Below are 17,891 nucleotides of genomic sequence, written 5' to 3' on the forward strand. Positions count from 1 at the left end.
GTATGCTAAGCCACTTCCCACATGGAGCACTGATGAGCATTACAGACCATCACCCTTTGCAGAAGGGTGCGCTGAGACCTAGAGGTCAGCCTGTTCTGGCCTTGACACTCTCAGGGCTTCAGCAGAAGATCTGGCCTCAACTGTGACAACCCCAGGACTCTCATGTGAGGATCACTCGGGTGGGTATGTCCTGTATCAAGAATTTAAACTGAGGAAAATGCTTAAGTAAGTATTGATTTAGTTCAAAATAATACTAAACATGTAGACCTAAGTAACATATTTCATGAAAATGACTGTTTTCCGAAACAAACAAAAAAGTCTAGTGAAAGAGGCGACATCGCATTACATTTTGCACATCTCGATAGTGGAAACCAGCTGGACTCTCACACCGGTTCCTGCGTCCAGGCTGTTGTGATATCACCTACTATATGGCCTGTTGGGAGTCCCACTGTCCCCTTGTGAGAGTAAAAAAGAGAAAATTTCAATACTACTTCGAAAAGAGTTTGACCTTGCAGGCCCCCTAGAAAGTCGCCGGGGTCCCAAGAGGATACCCTGACCATGTTTTGGGAACTGTAGGTGTACATCTGGAGTCCCTGGCTCCCAGATCCCCATGTGCTGCCTTCCCATGCTATAACATTGCTATGCACCATGCTATTTTCTGCTGTTAAAAAAAAAAACCCTGTGTTGTACACCTAAAACTAATATCCTATTGTACATCCACTGTAGTCAGAAAATAAACTAATTAAAAAGAAAAAAATCAGAACTTTATAGAAAAATTTAGAGAATACATTACGGATGTTGGGACTGAGAAGGGAACAAGTTGCCTGAGTCAGTTAAAAAGACAGCCAGTTTTCCCCTCGCAGAAACTGAACTAGAATTACAAAAGATACGTTTGAATGTTTCTGTGGGCAGAGAAAGAGAACAGGGGTTTCCGGCACAGTCACCCTGCATGGCACTCAGATGGGATATGCTTCTGGGCATCGAATGGCTTTTGTATGGAAAATCTGTGGTGCTCTCCAGAGCGAAAAATGGTCTTATTGCCCTTTCTCTAATTTAATGGTAGTTAGTGGTTCAGGTCACACAGTTTGGGCCAACTGGTGAGTTGGGGACTTTTATCTTCATCCCAGCATTTGGAAGCCAACACAGGTTCTTGCATGGGTAAAGGCCTCAGCCCTGGGCCCACAGTGTCCGCAGAGCCGGTCTCTGACCAGCCTCGGGCTGTCTCTCCCCAGTGCTCAGCACCTCTGGGCTCCACGGTCCCCAACCTGCACCCTCCGCCCCATGACACAGGAAGGGACTCTTTGTTCTAGGTTTAATCTAGACACACTGAGTACATGCAAACTGCTAAACACACACAAACACCCAGACTCGTGGAACATCAAAAGACTAAGGTTGGGGGCGAAGTGAGTGGGTGAGGCGCCAGCTAATTCCAGTCTGTGGAGGTGTTCCAGTGTTAAGAAATTGCTTAAACTTGTGCACTGCTGATGGGATGGTAAACTGGTACAGCCACAATGGAAAACATTATGGAGCTTCCTCAAAAATTTAAAAATAAAACTACTGCGTGATCTAGGAATTCCACTTCTGGGAATATACCCAAAGGAAACAAACTCTATTTCAAAGAGATATCTGTACCCACATATTCATTGCAGCATTATTGCAGTAGCCAAGACATGGAAACAGCCTAAGTGCCCATTGATGGATGACTGGATAAAGATGTGGTACATATATACAATGGAATATTACTCAACAGTGAAAAAAACAGGAAATCCCGGTATTTGTGAAAACATAGATGGAACTTAAGGGCATTATACTAAGTGAGATAAGTCAGACAGAAAAAGACAAATACTGTATGATCTCACTTATATGTGGAAGTTTTTAAGACTCATTAAAAAAAAAGAGATTAAATTTGTGGTTACCAGGGTGGGGAGGGGACTGCAGGAAGGCGATCACACCTCCAGTTGTTAGATAAGTAAGCTTTGGGGACGTGATGTGCAACACAGTGGCTGCAGTCGATACTGCTCTGTAGTGTATTTGAAAGCTGCTAAGAGAGTAAATCCTAAAAGTTCTCATCACGAAGAAAAAACGTTTTTTTCTTTTTTATACATATATGAGGTATGGATGTTAAATAATCTTATTGTGGCAATCATTTCACAATGTATGCTGTTTACCTTAAACTTATACAGTGCTGTGTGGCAATTATATCTCAATGACACTGGGGGAAAAGAAATAGGTTAATATCATTCACTACATTAATAGGATGAAAGCACAAAAACAATCACTTCCAAAAAGACTAATGATACACTTAATTCAACATTCTTATTGACTTTTTCAAAATATTCATCTATCGTTGATTTGTAAATAGTCTTAACAGTAATAGTCACATACTCACTTACATAACGTGATGATAAAGATGCCTATCATGGGTGGGACTGATGTGCTGGGGTTCTCACCCCCAAGTCCTCAGCATATGACCTTGGAAACAGGGTCATTGCAGATGTAATTCGTTAAGATGAGGTCATGCTTGAATAGGGTGGACCCTTAATCCAATGTGACTGATGACTCTGCTTACAAAAAGAGAGAAGGCAATGTGAGGACACTGACGCACATAGATAGCTATGGGACCACTGGCTACGGCAGAGACTGCAGTAAGGCACCTGTAGATGGAGGAATCCCAAGGGTTGCCAGCAAACACAGAAGCTAGAAGAGGCAAGAAAGGATTCTCCCCTACAGGTTTGGGAGAGCATGGCCCGGATGACACATGGATTTATAACACCTAGCCTCCAGAAAGGTGAAACAATAAATTTCAATTGTTTTAAGCCACCCAGTTTGTGGCAGTTTGACATGGCAGCCCTAAGAAACTAATACAACGCCCAAAAGTCAGCATCGTGCTGAATGAAAAATGGAGGTGTCTCGATTAAAGGTGGAAATAAGTCTATCCAGGATTATTATTTAGTCTATTCCAGAGGTAGCGACCCACACGATCAAGTAAGAGACAGAAATGAGAAGTATGAAAACTGAAACAAGGACATGAGATTGTCTGTTATTCTTTCCAGATCATGTGATTGTTTACTTTGGAAATCTAATCTCCTTACAAGAGAATTAACTCAGAAATGTTTAAAAATGGCGGCTGAACACAACACAAAATGGATACGCAGAAATCAATACATTTCATGTATAAACAGAAATTAAAAGTAAAAAGGAAGAAAATATACTTACAACAGCAAACAAAAATGAATACCAAATAGATTTCACTTAACAAAAAATGTGCAAGAACGACATGAAGAGACTTTTTTAAAGAGATACTTGAGGGATCTCTTTTCCTGCTGTCGCGAAGTAGCGCCAAGGTGAGGCTTGGGTGTTTTCAGGATTCATCTCCACCCATAACCCATCGCCATGACTGAGGAAGGCATTGCTGCTGGAGGTGTAATATACGTTAATACTGCCTTAAAAGAGGTGCTGAAGACCGCCCTCATCCACGATGGCCTAGCATCGTGAAGCTGCCAAAGCCTTAGACAAGCACCAGACCCATCTGTGTGTGCTTGCATCCAACTGTGATGAGCCTATGTATGTCAAGTTGATGGAGGCCCTTTGTGCTGAACATCAAATCAACCTAATTAAGGTTGATGACAACAAGAAACTAGAGAAATGGGTTGGCCTCTGTAAAACTGACAGGAAGAGAAAACCCTGGAAAGTGGTTGGTTGCAGTTGTGTGGTAGTTAAGGACTATGGCAAAGAGTCTCAGGCCAAGGATGTCATCAAGGAGTACTTCAAATATAAGAAATGAACAAATAAACTTGGCTTTGGTTTTTCAAAAACATAATAATAATTATAAGAGATACTTAGGGGGCACCAAAGACAACGTGAAACATGTCTTTGGGTCACGAGATTCGGTGTCCTGAACCTGTCACTCTTTCCCAGTTAATATACATAGTTCATGCTTTTAGAGGTTTATGGGGCAGGGGATGGAGGGGCAGGGGAGGGAACAGAATTATGTGAGAAAAGCCAGAAATTTCTTAAAAGAGTAAAGAGAGAAGGTCAGTCTATTCAGATATCAAAATATTTTAGAGACGCAGTGGGAGAGAGGGCTCTCCTCTGTGTCCACGCATCTGCTCATACCTGCCCTGGGTATGCGCACCTGCCCTGGGAATGTGTGAGCCTGTTCTGGTTTATGTCTCTTTCCATGTAGACACTAATGCCATTGGTCCCAGGACTTATTCATCGCCCACACGCTCAAGTGCTCAGGAGTGTTGACCCACAAAGGAGATTTGGTGAGTGATCCAATGAGCTCTTCCTTCTCTGCTTCAGGATGCAGGCCCCACGCGCCAGGGGAGGGTGGGCAGGGCACCAGGCCCGACTGCAGCCTCCGGCAACAGCACACTCTTGCCGAAAGAGTGCCCTTGCTCTAAAGTTCCAGGTGTTCTCTCTATCATACCTCCAAAGTTCAGAAAGCAGAGAAATCAGGGCCAGCGGAGGGGGTGGCGAGGGGAGGCAGTTCTCTGTTCACATCCCAGGAGACCCACTAGCTTACGGGAATTTACTATCCCTGATTGCTCCCGCACCGCCCTCACTCTGCTCCCATACCACCCTCACCGTGGGCTGGCTGCCAAGTGTTCCTCCCCACTGAGGTGCTTTGGCAGTACCAGGCCCCCATCCATGACAGACCAGCCCCCCTGCCTTCCTGGGAATTCCCAGGACCCACAAACCTGTCATGATTTGCAGAAGTCTACACACTCCTGTGTGCGCCTGTTAAAATGCTGTTAGTGGAAGGCCAACATGGACAGCTGATACAGACCTGTCCAGCAGCTTCTGAGATCAGTAGGGGCCCGGGGCAGTGGGACAGGGAAGAGCTGTAGTAACGGGGACTATATCTAGCTCCGAGCTCACACATAGCAGCATAGTTTTTATCAGCCCTGGGGGAGGTGGCCCCAGCGCTCTGGGGTAAAACAAAAGAATGAATTGTAGTAGCTCTGTGTCCCACCTAACTTTTTGACCATATAATTTTTTAGCAACACCTCCTCCTGTGTTATGGGCTGAACTGTGTCCCCCAAAAATCCACATGTTGAAGTCCTAATCCTCAGGACTACAGACTGTGGCCGTATAAGGAGATAAGGCCTTTAAGAGGTGATTAGGGGAAATTGAAGTCACTAGGGTAGCCCGGTCCAATGTGGCTGGTGTCCTTGTAAGAAGAGGAGATTAGGACACAGACACAAAGATGACAGTGTGAGGACACAGGGAGGAGGCAGCCTGTCCAGAGTCCTCGGGAGAAAGCAGCCCTGCCAACACCTGGACTTCAGACTTCCAGCCTCTAGGACTGCAAGCAAACAACTTGTGTTGTTTCAGCCACCCAGGCTGAGGTACTTTGTTATGGCAGCCCTAGCAAACTAGCTCTGCCTGCCACCGCCATGCTGTTTTCCTTCGCCACCCAGTGTTCCTGACATAGCATGTGCATTCTAAGAGGAATAATCTTTGAGACAGGCCCTGGCCCCACCTACTAAATGCTCATCATGTCTCTCAGTATTGTGACACTGAAAACACCCACCCACACTGCACAGCATGTAGCCGTTCTCTTTTGAATGTGTATTGTGTGAAGATAGGCTTGGCTGATTCAGCTGGTAAAGACATGAGGAGCCACTCGCAGGTTCAGACACTTGATTGCTTACATAGCAAAAGGAAGAGCAGTCAAAAGTTCCAGCTCCCTGTGGCCATCAACCCACACACCAACGCAAGATACTCCAACGAAAGGGGCAAGTTGTGGGCTGCCCAAGCGGAGGGGCCTGTCCCAGACTGCAGCTAAGTGGCTCTATGTTCTGCAGCGCTGCTCCTAGCAGGGTGGGAAGAAGGCCCCACACCTCACTAGAACCTCAGAAGTCCTTAGAAAACATATGACAGCCTCCCAGGGAGACGAGGACCTGAGCGACGAACCGCCACAGAGCAGCTCACCACAGAGCAGCTCCCCACAGGTTACCATGGTCCCTTGTTCTAATGGGGAATGGGGTGGTCTGTCATGACTCAGATAAGCTGTGGCTAGATGCTATGCCCCCCAGATTCACATGTGGATCCCTAAGCCCAGCAAGATGGCATGAAGAGGCAGGGCTGGGGGGAGGTGGTCTGTGCTAAGTGAGGACCTGAGGGTTCTGCCCTCGTGTTGGGCTTAGTACAAAGACCACCAGAGAGAGATCTCTCCACAGTACAAAGGAGAGGCCATGTGACTGTCACGAGATGCTACCACCTACAAGTCAAGAGAAGAGGCCTCAGAATGAACCCACGTTGTGCAGCTTCCAGGATGGGGAGGCATCACTCCCATTGTTGAAGAGACCAGGGCCTGCAGCCTTGTTATAGCAGCTCACACTTGTCAACATTGGGCCTTGCCTGCCTGGCCTGTGTCCAGGGCTCCACGATTCCCTAGACCCTCCCCCTGGCACTCCTTAATTCTCACCTCCCTCACAAACACAGTCTTCGTGGCAACACTCAGATGGGCTGATCTCAGATACCTACTTCTAAGGTAACCCAGAGGAAGTGAAGAGAAGGGGCAGGGAGCTGTGATGGGCAGGGCAGACCGGCCAACCCCGCCTCCCACCACTGTGTCTCCATGTCCATCTATTCCTAACCACTCAGGCAGAGTCACCGTCTACCTCACAGTCATCTCTTTGCCCGCCTGTCCCAGCGGTGAGCACCAGGCTTTGGAAAGCATCAGCACAATCGTAGCCTGTTAGACCTTATGCATCAGTTCAAAAGCACTCAATTCTTTTTCTTCAGTAATTTCATGGTAACCATCATGAAAATCCATGTGCCGGGACAATGCAAAACACCTTGCTGGCATCACCCTACTTAACTCTCTGAATTATTTTCACTCACACTTCTGACACCAAATGTAGGTCTGTTCTCCACCCAACAGCTGATTTTCTGATGCTCTGGACACCAGCTAGTTGTCCTGCAACTCAGTTCTGACACCAGCTGAACTTAGTGTTAAATCTCACAGGTGAAGGGCTCAGTCTCACAAGACCGCCCCCACTCCAGATGCCAATCACAAATCCAGGCTGTGACAGGTATTTCTGACTGACTGGCTATGAATTCAAGGGCTTTCATGCCCACTCCCCCATTCAGGTTTGACATTGTTCCAGGTTGGCTCACAGAACTCAGAGAAGCACTTCGCTACTTTATTAAAAAGGACACAACTCAGTAACAGCCAAGTGGAGGAGACAAATAACACAGGTTGGATTGGGGTTGGGGGGCACGGAGCCTCCTTGCTGTGTCTCCTAGTTCTTCCACGTGTTAACCAATCTGGAAGCTCCCCGAACCCCATCACTTAGGGGTTTGTGGAGGTTCCACTAATTAGGCATGATTGACTAAATCACTAGTCCGTTGGTGGTTGAACTCAACCTCCAGCCCCTCTCTCCTCCTCAGAGGTCAGGGTGAGGCTGAAAGTTCCAACCTTCTCATCATATGGCTGCTTCTCCTGACAACCAGTCTCCAGCCCAAAGCTATCCAGGGGCCCCGCCTTGAGTCACCTCATTAGCAGAAACTCAGGTATGGTTGAAAGAGGCTTATTGTGAGAAACAAAAGATGCTTCTCTCACACATATCACTCAGTAAATTCCAATGGTTTTAGAAATTCTGTGTCATGATCCCGTGACAAAGAACAAATATATATTTCTTATATATCACAAAGCCTCCCAACCATCCTGTCCAGGGTGCACTCTTATCTACATCCACATTTTATAGGTGAGGGAACTGAAATTTACATGATGAGCTCACTGCGGTGCCTGTTACATGTGAGCGATGGTTCTGTGTGTGTGGCAGACCGACTCTAAGCTCTACTACAGAAACTATAGAATCACACATGTGCTGCGCATGATCCTGTGATCAAGAAGGATCATACATCAGTGCATAGTATTGCATTAGATGACACATCTACTCCATGTTTTATTCCTACAGTAACCCTGTTGGTGAGAACTATTATTTGACAAGTGAGGAAACTGCACTACAGTGAATGTAAATACGTACACAAGGCCACACCCAGCGGAAAGAGGCAACTGGACTGCCGGTCTGAGGCAGTGCAGCCCTGAATTCTGTGCTCTCATCACCCCCCTGAAACACCTCCTCCATGAAGCCACATCTCCACAGTGCCTGCCTGAGTGCCAGGCCTGAGTGCAGATCTCTCTCAGGGGTCTTCGAAGAGTCTTCAATTTCACAATATTCTCTCCCTACTTCAGCTGAAAATGTTTATTCCCCCATTCATTTTTGGAAATATCAGCTTCACATCTCTTAGATTCTAAATCTTGTTATTTGACCAAAGATGCCATAAATAAAGTTAAAAAGACAAACGATGAAGGATATATTTGTTAAAAGATCCTCATTTTATATTAAAAAAATTAATGCCCATAATGTGTAAAGAGCTCCTAAAAATAAACAAGTAGGACATCATATTAGCCACCTGCTGCCACACGTACAACATGTGGGTGTCTGTGGGTCCAGATGGAGGTGGCTGGGTGGGTGGTCCTGGCTCCAGGTTTCTCAGGTGGTGCCGGGTGTCCAGAGAATCCACCTCGAAGCCGGTGCTAGGCAGTTGGGAGAGGGGCTCGCTTCCTGGCCACAGGGCTCTCACCATAGGACTGGTCAGGATATGGGCACTGGCTTCTCCAGAGCAGATGATAGGACACAGAGAAAGGGAACAACAGAGCAAGGGGTTGATGAGATGAGAGCCACAGTCCTTTATAACCTGATCCTGGAGAGGATGTGCCACCCTTCTATCATCTGCTGTTGGCGGAACACATGGGAAGGGACACAAGCTATGAGGAGCAGGAGAGTGGAATCGCCGGGGGCCATCCGGAGTGCTAGCTGTCATTGATATAAAAACAGTTAGTTATATAGAAAGATATTTGTCTCCCCTTTGATTAGGAAATGCAAATTATAGCAATCAAAAATGAAACATTTCTCACCTGTCAGATTAGCCAAAAGTTTAAGTTTGGGAGCGTCTGTGTCTCTGACCACAATGTTGGCAAACAGTGTGCTTACACCTTGTACTGGAAGTGTACATTGAAAGGACAATTTCACCTCTGATGCAATAACTCTCTTAGACATCTCTCCAGAAGAAATACTGACTCATGGTCACATGGTTTGCATTCCAGAGAATACATTTGCCTGCCGTAGGAAGAGAATGAAAACAGTATGGCACCACTTCATAGTCTACCCACAGCACACAGAATGTGTTGCTAAGTGAGGAAGACTCCACACCAAATACATGCATCTTGTGATCCAACTTGAGTAAAATAATTTTCAAAAAACTCTTTCATGCAGGTAATACACACACATCAACTACAAGAGTACTGGAAAGTGTGTTTGCCTTGTTCACAGCTCAACCCACAGAACTGTACAGAGACATCCTGGATAAAAAGTATGCCCCAAAATATCTGAAAAAAAGATGAAAAGATATATCTGGAAAGATACATCCTCAATTATAGAGGAGACTAATGGTATGACGGGGGATATTCACATTTCTATGTGTATTATACGTAAAACGCCAATTATGCACTTATTAAAGTTTCGTGGTTTATTTCCTTCTAACAGCGTTGTCACAACCAACTCTAAACAAAGATCATGTGGCCCTTTTCTTTCCTCTACTGCAGGCGGCTTTCTCCCACAATGTGTCCCCAAGAGGGCGCGCTAGAGAAGCCTTAGACCTGCTGGGCCAGAATCAACCCTGGACCTTAAGTCAAAAGATGACAGGAGGAATGAAAAGCCCGCGAGGCGTGTCCAGGCAGGGCGCGCATACGCCCGCGAGGCGCTCCTGGGGCCGCAGCACAGATTGCAGGGTGCGACTCCGCGCAGGGGTGGCCTCATGGTGCAGCACTCCCCAAATCGTTATCTAGCCGGGGGCTGGGCTTGGGAAGATTTCCAACACGAGCACTCACAGCTGCCCTAAGCATCTTCCACTCGCTGGTGTTCACAGTGAAGTAAAGCTGAAGGGGAAGTTCATCCGCATAAAACACAGATTTGAGGGGTGGATTTATGATTCTTCCGGGCAGAAAACGCATGACCTCGCGATTTGTATTTAACACGTCCAGAGCCAGTGGTACTCCACAGTCACCATTTTACCGAACGTGCATGTCCAACTGACCCAATTGTGCATGTGACGTCCCCGAAGCACCTGCACAGCTTAAGCCCCTCTGCATGGTGGATTGCGCCTTGGCCACCCCATATTCCCTCCCATCTCCTGGGACTCTGGGTGCAGGTTCCTGGCGGGCTCCAGGCCTAATGCCCTCGACTGCTCCGGAGAACCTGAGGAAGGCACAGGAGTCACTCCTGCACCCCAGGCCAGGGAGGGCTTGGAGAGGGTGGCTCTCCAGGATCTGAGCCAAGGAGGCTGCCTGCCATCACTACTTTTAGAAAATGTTTTCAGCCTTTGAGTCGGCCAGCCAATTAACTTTAGAAGAGTACACAACTGCTATTAAGCTATAAGAGGGGATATTGTGCAGGAAGCTCAGCTGAAAACACGGCATTCCACTCTGGGGTGCAGGTGCGCCTTTGAATTCCCATTCTTGGGGAAGGCCCTAGAATGCCTGAAATCCACAGCAGGCATTTGGGCAGACGCTGATGCTTCAGGCTTTATAGCCCCTCTTTAGGGGAGAGGGGGCCTTTTCTGTGGGTCCATGTGAAAATTCAAGGATGGTGTGGGGGCAGGAATGAGTGGAGGGAGTCAAAGGTACATATTCCAGTTATGAGATAGTAACTCCCGGGATGTAATGTACAGTGTGCAGACTGTAGATTACACCGCCACATCGTATGTTTTAAAGTTCATAAGAAAGTAGATCGTAAATGCACTCATCACAAGAAAAGAAATGCAACCGTGTGGTGACCAATGGTAACTAAACTTACTGTGTTAACTTACCTTACAATGATATGGGAAACGTAAAGAAATCTAAGATGGCTACCCTGTCCCAGAGAAATTTTAACAACCTCCTCTCCCTGGAATCCTACCTTTCCCACACACACGAAACAAAAGACCGCCAAGTATGCGGAGGTAATCAATGTATAAATCTACCTGCCTGCCTTTGTTCGGGGCTGAGACTCTGGAGAGGGACTCCTCGGAGCCCGCCGGCATAAATATATCTCCTTTGATTCTTAGTTCGCTGAGTGCCGCTTGGTTCTTCTGGGTTCTTCTACGGGCCAAAATCCGCAACATTTTGGTTCCCTGACCGGGAAGCCCAACCGCGCTGGCCCTTTGAAGCCACCGGTTTGGGCGCAACACTGAGACGCTGGTCGGCACAACTGAGAAAGGGCACAACTGAGAAACGAGAAGGTGCAGCCCGCCCCAGTTGGGCGGTCTTGGGCCCAGCTGCACTCGGCCGGCCCCGCTCCATTGTTTCCCCCGGACTCTGAGTGGCGAGAACAAGGAGATTCGGTGGATCCACATCGGACACGGTAAGGCCGGCGCCCCACGGACCCAGACAGACCCACCTTAAGGGTGGAAGGCGAGACTGATCACCTCCCAGGAGCAAGCGCCCCTCAGACAGGGACCACCAGGGAGGGCATGTTTTAACCTCTGAGGGCGCGTGTGCACATGTGTGGATCTCAGAGACCTGTCTCCGAGTTTCCAGTCTGTGGCCCCACGGTGAAAAACTACGGGGTCTGAGAGGGCCCCAACCTGCGGTTCCATAGCGACGTCAAAAGGCACAACGGTGATTCGTCCCTCCGGGGAACGACCAGGCCCGGGGTTTATACGGGTACGCCTTAGCCAAGATGCGCTGAAATTCTCAAGAGAGACACGGCCAGGCGGGCACCTGAGTGGTCTCTGAAAAGGGACACCCTACCCTTTGTCTTTGCTGTACTGACACAGTAGGAAACATGGGGTCAGGGCAGTAAGACAGCGGTCCTTGAGACTCTGTTAAAGAATTTCAAGAAGGTATTTGCCTCAGAGGAGGTTATTACTGAACGGGTGAAAAGAGGCAAACTGAAAGAATAAAGACAGTGTGAAAGAAGGTTTACGGAAGTAGTAGAAGGTCTGTGAAGGGAAACCTTGAGAGGAAATCTTGTGAGGGGGAAGGTGTAGGAGAAGGTTGGTGAAGAAATTCTGAGGGGAAATTTTATGTAATAAAGTGAAACAAGGTTGGAAATTTAAATGCCGAGAGCAAGCCGATGCAAAAAAAAAAAAAAAATACAAACCTGAAATTGTTTTTAATGTTCTTTAGACTATTGGTCTGATGCAAATGTTACGAAAAGGTTTTCCGTGAAGAAAACTCAGATTCTGTATTTCCTCAAAACAATTTTAGTGTTTTGCATTGCTTTAACTAGATTTCTAGGACTTTGGAGAATATACTAACACTGGCCTCTGTGCCTACTTCTCAAAGGAAGCTCCCTGCAAATATGGGGGGAGTTCCACTAAGCCAACTGTCTCAGATTGTATGTTGGAAAATTTTAAGGAGGGTTTCTCCGAGGAGTATAGGGTCATGCTGACCTCGGAAAAGCTTTGTATTCTTTGTGAGCTCGAATGGCCCACTTTAGAGGTGGGTTGGCCCTCAGAAGGGACCTTAGACCTCCCCACAGTGAGAGCAGTGTATTGGGTAGTGACAGGGACCCCAGGATATCTAGACCAAGTTCCGTACATAGACACATGGCTGCAGACCGCTACTATACTGCTCCCTTGGGTCCGGTTCGGCACAAATAGGCAGGGACAGAATAGGGCATTTGTGTCCCGCCTGGCTAGGCGAAAGGACAAGGAGGCGCCAACAAAAGTAATTCACCCAGGGGCCCTAAGGCAGATTCTATCTAATGAGCGCTGTACATCCCAGTAGCTCCGTCAGTCCCCGAGAGGCCACTTTACTATCAATTGCCAGACAGGCCTCTACCATCAGTGCCTTTGCCGCCCCCTACGGCCCAAGAGCCCTGGCCCGACACCATGCCTCCCGTCTCGTTCAAGTTCGACTCGATAATACGAAAGCCCGAAGAACAGTGGTGGAGTGCCCGGAAACAAGACGGCCAGGTTAGAATGATTCCTGTCCCTTTTATTAGAAAGCTCGTGAGATCCCCACTAGAGGGAAAACATTGTGAAAAGTCTAAATTAGAGGTAAAGGCTGGGGCTAGGAAGTCAACAAATGTGTCAAAAACAGCAGAGATACACCAGGAGGTAACTGACAAACGGGGAAAGCAGAAGGCGTCCCTGTTGGCAGCTGCATTAGGGAACCCAGGTCTAGTGCGACAAACGGCTGCTCCCACAGGGCAGAAAGAAACCAAAAGGAAATTACGCCGTAACCAATGTGCCTTCTGTAGAGAGAGAGATCGGCCGTTGGAAGAACGAGTGCCCTCATCGCAGGGAAACTGTAAGTCCAAAAGGGCCAGAGAATTGAAGACGTCAACCTGAGCCAGTCGTCAAAGAAGACTGGGCCGAAGGACAATCAGACTAGGAACAGTCGCAATAGAAGCAGGGGGGGTCAATCGATGATTTGTAAGTGGACCCTCAACACAGTAGCCGCGGCCAAACATCAAAAAGGAGTCAGTAAGTTTTGCGGGGCAGCTGAATTCTGTCAGTTCTGAGTGCTAGGTTTAAATGTAAAGGTTCCCCATACCGTAATTCCATTAACAAATAGTCAAGAACATAAGCAGCTGACCAACGCCAGAATAACTTATTATCAGGGACGGCTGTGCGAAACCACGAGTCCGTCTCAAAACTCTTAAGTACATTAAACCCTGAAGACTGCCTTGGTGCCAGAGGTCTTTAAGGTGCCCAATAACTGGGACTGAGCAGAGAAGGAGCAAGGTACAAAAGGGCGCCAATTTTAGCTGTCAGAATACAAGAATCATCTCCAGGTGACCTTAGGCAGTAAAAACCTTGCAGGTCTGGAGGGCCTCGATCTTGGTTTGTTAAGGGTGTGGTTCTGGGCAAAGATATGCTAAGGGCCAACTTCTGCTTCTGTAATCTGCTTGCTTGTTTGATGTTAACTGGGGTGTGGCTAGGCTTTGTAAACTGCCTCTTTTGGGAGCTCGAGGCTGATCTCGAACCCTGTGTGGTAGAGAGTCAGTCACCGGGCTGGGCTAATAAAGGCTCATAATTCATCTCAATTGGCTCCGTGGGTCTTAGAATTGATCGCGCCACAACATTTGGAGATCTCTCCAGAGGGGGAGATCTCTCCAGAGGGAGACATCTCCTAAGACCCGCGACCCCGGCCACCCTGGGCAAGGACCTGCCCCGTCCCGGGGAGGGCCGCTGAGAGATGTTCCTCAGCCCCGGACGCCAAGCGGACTCGCTCAGGAGGGCGGGTGGACAAAAGGTTCAATTCTGTAACAATTGGGCATGAGCCATCTGGAGCAGCTTCGCCGGTGAGTCAGACTGCACTTGGATCTGTCTGTCAGTGGGCCCTAAAGAAAACTAGTGGAAGGCTGGACGCAACAATACTTCCCTAGTTCGGTCAAGGTCTGAGACGTCAGACTTGACTTCAGGTATTCGGGTTTCTGGTTCAGGTATTCAGGTTTTTGGGTATGCTAGCGTTTTGTGCTAAATGTAGTTTATCGTGTCTGTCTGTATTGTGCCTGTCTGTCCGGACTGGTCCAATGTACTGTTAACCCTCCTATTGCCTTGGTCTTCATAAGTTTACTCCATATATCGATGTGTGGTATTTTAATTTTTTCCTTAGGTCTGGCCTCCGTGGCCCCGTCCGACTGGACGCTAGGTCAGGGGCTGATCCTAGCCCTGGCTTCTTTGGCTTTTGTGGGGATCTTGCCTGTTTTTACTAACATGGGTCAGGCTTCTTCCTCGAATCGTCCTACCCCACTTCAGTGCCTCCTTAACCATTTTAAGGATTTCAGGAGACGAGCCCAAGCCTACGGAGCTAGTGTCACTCCCTTTGACCTTCAGAGGTTCTGCCAGTTAGATTGGCCCACATTTGGAACAGGGTGGCCATCAGAGGGGTCGCTCGACCTGCAAATAGCCTTTCAGGTGCGGGGTATTATCTACGGAAATCCTGGCCACCCTGATCAGGCTCCACATATCGATGTGTGGATCGATATTGTTTCTGATGCCCCCAAGTACTTGAAGGACTGCCGCTGCGGCCAGGAGTCAAAGGCGACTCCCAAGTCTGTCCTTCTCTCCACACCAAAGGGGCCAAAAGAGAAACCATCCAGACAGACACCTAACTTTCTTTACCCTGTCTTACAGGCACCCCCTGAGGACTCCGAGATCACTAATCCTCCCCCTTACTCCCCTCGTGACCCGTTCCTGTCTCCATCTAACAGGGAGGCCAAACCCTTCCAGAGTCCTCCCACACCCGCACTGGGGTTGTGTACCGGCCCCCACAAGACCCTGATCCTGTCCGTGACTCGTCAAACCAGGCAGCAGTCCTGGCCCCACTCCGGCAATTGGCTCCCCCGGTTGGGGGAGAAACCCAGAGGCCATTCATGGTCTATGTCCCTTTCTCCACCAGTGATCTGTACAATTGGAAACACCAGAACCCCTCGTTCTCAGAGAAACCCCAGAGATTAACCTCTCTCCTAGAGACTATTTTCTTTACCCACCAGCCGACCTGGGACGATTGTCAGCAACTCCTCCAAGTCCTGTTTACCTCAGAGGAGCGGGAGCGGATCCTGAGGGAGGCTGCAAAAGCGGTATTAGAGCCCAACGGGCAGCCTTCCACCGATCCGACCTGCGTCCAACATGTTCTCCCGAACACCCGTCCGCCTTGGGACCCCAACACCGACCAAGGTAAGGAGGCTCTCCAACGGTATCGCCAGCTTCTGCTCCAGGGCCTCCGGTCTGCCGCCCGACGACCCACTAACTTATCTAAGGTAAGCGAGGTCATCCAAACTAAGGATGAATCACCGGCGGCGTCCCTGGAACGACTCTTAGAGTCGTACCGGTTGTATACTCCTATTGACCCGGAGGACCCTAATAATAGGAGGGCTGTGAATTTAGCCTTTGTCAGTCAGTCGGCCCCAGATATTAGAAGGAAACTGCAGAGGAAGGGTTTGAAGGAAAGAACCTGTCTGAGGTGGTCGAGATAGCCCAACGAGTATTCAACAATAGAGATGAGGTAGAGGTAGATATAGCACAAACTAAGAAGATGACCAAGGTCCTGCTTGCAACCATGCAAGGAGCCCAGCCAAAGGGACCGCCAGGAAAAGGCAGAGGCCGAGAACAGGCACCCAGGGCGAACAATGGACCCAGGAGAGTCGGGTTAGAGAAGGACCAATGTGCATATTGCAAGAAAAAGGGACGTTGGAAGAATGAGTGCCCTGACAAAGGACGAGCCGTCCAAAAGAAGGCCCCCCTCGTCCTCTTCGAGGACACAGAATGAGGAGGTCAGGGCTCCTACATTATGAGCCCCCGGGAGCCCAGGGTAACTTTACAAGTTGGGGGCAAGCCTGTGAACTTCTTGGTGGACACAGGAGCTACCTACTCTGTCCTACAGAGCACCCAGGGCCCACTCTCAAAGGAAAAGACACTTATACAAGGGGCCACTGGACAAGGAAAATCTGACCCTTGGACTCAAGCCAGGATAACAGATCTGGGAAAAGGAACGATTACTCATTCATTTCTAGTTATGCCAGAATGCTTGTACCCGCTGCTGGGTAGAGACTTGCTACAGAAGTTACAGGCCACAATCTCCTTCAAGGAAGGGCATACTGAACTGACTGTCGAGTCAGGCCCACCAGCCATTCTACTCACCTGCCCATTGTCTGAGGAATACCTTTTGCTAGAGGAGCCTCTAGCAAACTCGCCGGGGGTCTTGCCTAAAAACCCCCTGTTAACTGAATTCCAACAAAGGATTCCTGGTGTCTGGGCAGAGGCAAATCCCCTCGGTCTGGCAGCACATCATCCTCCTATTACAGCGACTCTGTCCAGCTCAGCTCCTCCAGCCCGGGTACGTCAATACCCTATCAGTCAGAAGGCCCAAACGGGTATTGCTGTTCATATTCGAAGGTTGCGGAAGGCAGGAATCTTAGTTCCCTGCCACTCCCCCTGGAACACTCCCTTGCTCCCAGTACAGAAGCCCGGCACCCATGACTACCGACCTGTCCAGGATCTCAGGAAGGTTAATAAGCGAGTTGAGACCATCCACCCGACGGTCCCCAACCCTTACACTCTTCTCAGCCAACTACCCCCAAGTCATCAAGTATACACTGTCCTAGATCTGAAGGATGCCTTCTTTACTCTGCCGCTGGCCAAGGCTAGCCAGCCCATCTTTGCTTTTGAATGGGAAGACCCAGACAGACTTTACTCAGGACAGTTGACTTGGGCTCGACTGCCTCAGGGCTTCCAAGAATTCTCCAACCCTGTTCGATGAAGCCCTAAGTCAGGACTTAGTCGAATTCCGCCAGAGGCACCCTCAGGTAGTACTTCTACAACATGTTGATGATCTTTTGCTAGCGACTGAAACAGAATTAGAGTGTAAGCAGGCTACTGAGGACCTACTCCAGGAGTTAGACAAGAATGGGTATCAGGTATCTGCTAAGAAGGCTCAACTTTGCACTCCCCGAGCGACGTACCTAGGGTACAATCTACAGAAGGGTAAAGGGACCCCGTCCTCTAGTCGGATCGAGGCTATTCTGAGGACACCTCAGCCGCGCACGAAGCAACAGGTCCGAGAGTTCCTGGGAGCAGTAGGTTACTGCAGGCTTTGGATTCCGGGGTTCGCAGAAATAGCTAAGCCTCTGTACACTAGTACCGGAGAGAAAGGAGAGGACCTAGCCTGGGGAAAAGAAGAAAGGAAGGCATTCGAAGCCCTGAAGGCAGCCCTAACCACAGCCCCTGCATTAGCCCTGCCCAACCTGGAAAAGCCATTCCAGCTCTTTGTTACCGAGGTGCGGGGAATTGCGAAAGGGGTCCTGACACGGACCCTAAGACCCTGGAAGCGACCAGCTGCATATCTCTCCAAAAGATTGGACTACGTGGCAGCAGGATGG

The 17,891-nt window shown here is 48.7% G+C and overlaps 1 long non-coding RNA gene and 1 pseudogene across 15 annotated transcripts in view; both read left to right on the plus strand.

Annotated features, from left to right (window-relative positions):
• Positions 1-3,393: 3,393 nt before the first annotated feature.
• Positions 3,394-3,815, plus strand: LOC120620478 (40S ribosomal protein S12-like; annotated as a pseudogene).
• Positions 3,816-4,804: 989 nt separating this feature from the next.
• LOC120620479 (uncharacterized) overlaps positions 4,805-17,891 on the plus strand; it is a 31,235-nt gene continuing 18,148 nt past the window's right edge. The window contains exons 1-2 of one of the 15 annotated variants that reach the window (XR_005657917.1): positions 4,805-4,815; positions 16,845-16,849. This is a non-coding gene — a long non-coding RNA (uncharacterized LOC120620479). Of the gene's footprint in view, positions 4,816-8,844; positions 8,858-8,944; positions 8,957-9,828; positions 9,841-10,777; positions 10,792-11,701; positions 11,713-11,922; positions 11,935-12,966; positions 12,979-13,569; positions 13,582-14,239; positions 14,253-16,155; positions 16,162-16,324; positions 16,337-16,573; positions 16,576-16,836; positions 16,850-17,485; positions 17,497-17,891 lie in introns of those variants that run through there. The other 14 variants (XR_005657913.1, XR_005657914.1, XR_005657895.1 and 11 more) reach the window with 14 other exon arrangements.

Source organism: Pteropus medius, unplaced genomic scaffold, assembly GCF_902729225.1.
Source record: "Pteropus medius unplaced genomic scaffold, Ma_sr-lr_union100, whole genome shotgun sequence".
Classification (NCBI taxonomy): Eukaryota; Metazoa; Chordata; class Mammalia; order Chiroptera; family Pteropodidae; genus Pteropus; species Pteropus medius.